We start from the raw sequence: 6,064 nt of genomic DNA on the forward strand, positions 1-6,064 counted from the left end.
GGAAGCTACCAAATATTCCTCAAAACCAAACTTCATGAGCTTCCCAACAGAACTATGAAACAGAGATGATTTTTTTTTTTTTCACAGTTGGTCCAAACCTGTAAGCATACAGTTTTGCATATTTCAAAAGCTAACTGGCCTTTTATAGCTAGATCAATTTTTCTACTACATTTTCAAAATCAAAATTGTAGTTAAAAAAGAACCACAAGTCCTTTTAGAAAGTTTTGGGAAAGTATTCAAGAACACTGATACTGTTTAGTCACAAAAGTGCTAATTACTGAAGCCATCAACTCTTCTCTAAAGAGCTGTTTTCCCTTCTTCTTCTAGAATCTTGTGGCTGATAATTTCCTTAAGATTACTTCATTTTTATGTCACTTTGATGTTAGTTACTCATTCCTGAATGAAATGGCCAGCATTACATGGATATTTTAGAAGGTGTACCAGCTACCATAATAAGTGATGACATTTTGAATGGAAACAACCACTGTTCAGAGAAAAAAAAATATGGATGTCCTCCTCCTCTGCCGTACACTCTGTGCTATACCACATTCAATGTACTTCCTCTGTATGTTAAAGGATGGCAAAGCAGGGAACAAATACATTTAATAGTGTCACACATCCATTGCAGATTTGCAACTAAATCAGTATCGTTTCCCCCTCAATAACATTTATTGCTTGTCAGAGATTTATTCTCTCTAAGGGAAAGAGGCGGCCACGGAAGCAGCCTCTTATGGACATCACAGGAGCAGAAGCCCATTAAGAATTTCGGAGCATTGTGCAGAAGGATAAACTTCAGCTGCTCTGAACCTGTGGAGCAGCGCACAGCAATACCATGCAGCAGTTCACTGCAGGAAGAGAGAACAAATCCAATTGCAATGCGTGTGGGAGGAACTTACGTAACAAATACGAAATTTTATAAAAAACGGGAAGCAACAGAAGTAGCCTAGTCCTTAACAAGGCAGGGATTCTCACTCATGTGGGTTAATCCATCATTAATTCTAGCAGTCCAGCTGAAGACATTAGTATGCTAATATATAATAAACTATTACTACCCTTATACATGGGAGGAATATTTTAATGAAAGATGGCTATGTTGCAAACAAGGACTTGCAGGATTCATTCTCATCCATCTTACTTATTTCATTTTACATATACTTTCAGATGCATCCTCTCTTTTTGTCTAAAGACTTATATTTTCATTCTTCTCATCTCAAATATGGTAGAGACAGTTTGAGTTTGAAGTTGGTGTTCAAATTTTTATCTAAAAATGATGATGAAATTTAAATATGTCCATATATTGTTTATGTCAGATCAACGACTAACATCTTTCTGATGTCAGTACGAGTGATAGTGACTCTCTAAAGAGCTTAAAATAGCACTTTGCTCTTATGAATGTAGTTTATATGGGCGAGTATAAAAAGTGCATACTTCTGAAAACCCATTAGCTGGGATCTCAAAAATAGATAAAAATGTGCATAAATGGATTTTTAAAATACATTAATCCACTATAGAATAAAGATGATGAGAGGAAGGCTTAATTGTCCATGTTATTGACCTTATCAACACTCAAGATTTAATAGGCAAAAAAACTTCCAAGAGGATACAACATTGAACTTTTATTTGCCTTCTGCAAGAATAGACTTATGTTTTTGCTTAATTGTTTTTTTATTAATTTGCATGAGCAGAGTATCCTAACACTAAGCATAATCTTGATTTTCTTCTCTCTTACTTAGTGTTTGACAAATACATTCAAGATAAAAGAAACCTACCACACTGAGGTCTTACCACGTAATCATTTGCATTTAAGCTCACCAAAAATACAACTTTTTGGAAGCTCCATGTAAATGAAGTGAGTAACACTACTTCAGTCTAGCTGGAGATCTAGCTGCACATTTTGTGAAAAAGATTTCATTGTGAAAACTTCTACAGAAACAGAGAGGGAGGAAGGGAAAGAGAATGAGGGATGGCAGCAAGGTGTGCAGACTGCTCTTTTCATTTTTTTTTAGCCAAGCTACAGCTTCAAGTATGTCTCAGGTTGCCTATGGATTACAGAAATGGGTGATAGTTTTGAGTAATGCCTACTAACTCAACAAAAGTCCTAATTTTTTTTCCATCCTCTCAGTAGAACTTTATGAAATGGTACCCAGATAGTAAGAGAACTGCAAACACAATTTTGAATTAAACTCTTTCTTGTATATGTCTCAAATTAAACTTTTCATTTTCTTTATAGGCAAGTATACATAGTGTAATCTGCTCTGAACATATTGAAAATCTGTTAAATTTAAAATCCAGTTTGATTTTTTCAAAACAAATTACTAAGAATGTAATGAAATGTGTTTTCCTGACTAATTAGATTCTTTGGCTTTCTGTGGCTTCAATTAGGATGCTATTACTCAGCAACACAGTTTATATTCTTCCAGCAGTTCCCTCTCCTAGCTATAGTTCTTCACTATTTTCAGTGTTTACCATCTCTTTTCACTTGCTTGATTATTTGGCTGAAAATAGAGACATTTAGAAGCTACTGGATAATCTATTGGTCATCATCTCAAATCTTAATTTCCTAGTAGTTGTCTCTCATCTCCCTGTTCCACTCTGATCTACAGTCCTGGATTGTCTTCATATTTTTCTCCAATGATCTGCTGTTATTAATAAATATTTTCCAGCCTGTGTGTTTTCCACCTTCCAGAACTCCTACATGCTTATGCCAGTCCCAGTCATTTGAGGCCCAAGTGAATTGGCTTTGGTGGGCATCAGACTGGGTTCCTAGCCAGAAATTATTTCCAACTATATCACTGTGCTAGCAAGGTGAACTGAAGTGGTGACAGCAGGACTACATAACCTTAAATTTAGAGTATCCATATTTAGGATAGAAAATATTTAAACTGTTGACTGCAGGAACACATTTCAAACTGTCATTTAAGTAGATTCAAAATTTTCTCTGAAGAATTTCATCTCTATTTTTAGTGCTCAGTAGAATGATGATTTCACAGATGGGCAACATAGCCAGCTACCAAAAAAATTCCACTACACATAATTGTGCTTGAAAATGTCACAGTAAAATGGATGGATGACTCACAGTATCAGCACATGTGCCTCACGCAAACAAATAACTTTTATGCATACAAGCCACACTTCAGCTTCTGCAGGATATTCTGACGGTGGCTTGTGATGGAGTTTCAAAACCCCACACTGGAGGCTGGAACACTACTAAAAACTGCACAGATTTTAAACAGAAGCAAACACGTTTGTGTGTGGGCGCTCCCACCACGACTGCAAGAGACAACAGCCAGGCAGCACCAGCCCTTGGCGGGTGCCATGGAAGGCAGCAGAAGAGGGGGCAGTCGGGTCCGACAGCATCAAGTGGGAATTCCAGCCCCGGGAGCTTCTTCCACTGCACCCCGTGGCAGCCACCCAAGGCACTGCCCAAGCGCTGCTCCCGAGTGGAGCCCAGCCCAAATGAAAATATGCTTTCAGGCAAGAGTCCTTACTCTTCCTACAAAGCCCTTTGATGTCTCCTATGAAAGCTCAAATGTATCCTTTTAAATGTAAACTTACTTTGCACTTTTAAACCAACTTGTTCTGCTGTGGTACCTAGAAGTATTTTTTCCAGAACAAGTAAAATTCATTAGCTCTGTATTATATATTAAGAAAATGACACAGAGATTAGGGAATAAGTAAAAATCCATGTTTTTTGACATATGCACAGTACAGAGTGAAATAAAATTCTCAAGTTTACCTGTCTCTGCTCCAGTTACTAAACGCAACATATTGCCTGAGGTTCAAAAAATGTTTCACACTTGCCAGATACTGGAAACACGAATTTAGTAAATTTCTCTGCAGAATCTTTCCCAAATAGATTTTTTAAATGACTTTGAGCAACATTCCTTGTCAAAAGCAGCTCTCGAAGACAACTACAGCTGCATGGTTGAGCACACCAAGGTCAAGAAATGTCCTACTTCATTCTAGGGCTGCATCATGATGCAGTTTCACATGATCTTTTCTTCCTTTTACAGGAATACGCACTACATAGTGTGCGAGACAGCTGCACTTAGAGCAAGAAGCTGACAGTAACTAATTGTATTTTTTTTCATCCAATTAATTAATTTAGGTATTCAGCAATAGATATGACACGAAATGTATTCCAGGCTTATTTTGTTGGAAGGCAAATATTCTATTGCAGCAGAGGCATGCAGGATTTGCCTGTACCTGTTTCACGACAAGTAGGCTTAGCAGTCAGCACAAGCAAGTTTTAAAGTAGAAGATAACTGTAAAAAGAAGGCTTTCTATCTGTGCTAATTAGTACCTACTAGAGAAAATATAGTCCTATCTTTCTGTTGGTATTGGCACCCGACACTGAAACAAGAACCACAGATAATAAGGAAAATCACAGGCCTATAGAATGAGGGAGGAGTCACAGTAACTGCATTAGAGAACAGGGAAAAAGTCTAAAATGCTACTGAAGTGAAATGCAAGTCTACATTTTCAGCTCTGGAGCAAACTTTTAAAGTCTTTTTTCTTTAAAATTTTACATTCTTACAAGTAGATCCAATGACCTGCATTATTCATAGAAGTAAAGGATTACAGTTTTTAAATATTTTAGAAATTGTGGTATAGTCTCAACAGTAGATGGTACGATAATAATTTTTTAAGTGCCTTACTAGGTAGGACAGAGACTGTTGTGTAAAGATCCCATCTTTGGCTTTAACATGATCATCTTATATATACGTTCAGTCTTTGGTTTATGGATACATAAACACATCTATGAGTTACATATTGTTCAAAAATTCCTTTCCCTGTCTCTCTGAATGCTGTAGGATATCAAGTTTGCTACCCTACCAAAAATCTTTCTTCCTGGCTTACAGGTGACATTCAACAAAACACGGAACCATGTTAGGTCAAATCTGACAACTGTGCTTTCACTGCAGTTCAGAGTCTGAAAGGACAAAAGCATAAATAAGGGAGCAAAGTAAATATCCTTTCATATCATAAGACTTCACTGTGTAGCTCTTGACAACACAAAGACCAGCTTAATAGACTTGGGAAACAAATCCCTATAGAAATTCGCTGAGGGATCATGCTAGTAGTAGACAACACAACAGAGGAGCTTTCAGTCAGTAAAAGAGTAACTGTAAATAACAAAATTTGAGACACAATGAACTCTGTCTTTATGTTTTTCAGCTAGCATGTGTAATTATCAAAAGGTGTTTGTGGGGTATGGTTTGTTACTTAGAGGGTTTGGAGATTGTTTTGTTTTCATCAGAAACACCACTGCCCAAGAACATCAATAAGGATGTGCTATGATATGTTTAATTTAATGGAAATATTCCAGTTATGCATCATCAATATTTCTAAAACAACTAACAAACTCTGTCACAGTTTTGCTTTCTTCTGCATGCCCTTGAAACTAATTGAAAATCAGCAAGTGCAGCCAAATCTCAATATTCTATAATCACCTGCCTCACACAGTTGGCTCGTTGATGCAGTTCACTTACAGCTTTCAACTTATGTGTAAAGCTCCTTTCAATGACTGCGGAACCGGCGACTCAAAGTAGGGTGCCACTTCCTGATGAAGGAGGCGTATCCCATTGTGGATATCTGCTTGAGATAGCTGACAGACCTGTCAACACACTCTGCAATTTCAAACACAATAAAGCTCTATTATGAATGCAAAATAAAATTTAGGCTCAGGTGGATTATGTCTTGGGGCTTTTCCAGTTTGCCATTGTAGAATAATTTTCCAAGCATTTCCTTATGCAGAAACCTAGCTATGAAAACATTGGACACTAATATCTTCAGTCATTTAATATGCATGCTGCGTTTTTTTTTTGCCTGAGGTCTTTATTTCCTGTCAAATAAAAGGATTATTCCTGAAAATGACTCTCACTAGACTCGGCAAGATTTCTGCATCTGAAAGGTTTGCATCATCAAATAAGGAACTAGAGATTATGGCTATGAAAATATGTGAATAAAGGCAAAGAGACAGATGCCAAAGACATAAAAATTACTAAGGCATAATCTGTGTTTGCTGTTGCATATAAATACAGTTTGTTTTTTTAAAAAAAAC

This window comes from Tauraco erythrolophus, chromosome 12, assembly GCF_009769465.1.
Source record: "Tauraco erythrolophus isolate bTauEry1 chromosome 12, bTauEry1.pri, whole genome shotgun sequence".
NCBI classification, from domain to species: Eukaryota; Metazoa; Chordata; class Aves; order Musophagiformes; family Musophagidae; genus Tauraco; species Tauraco erythrolophus.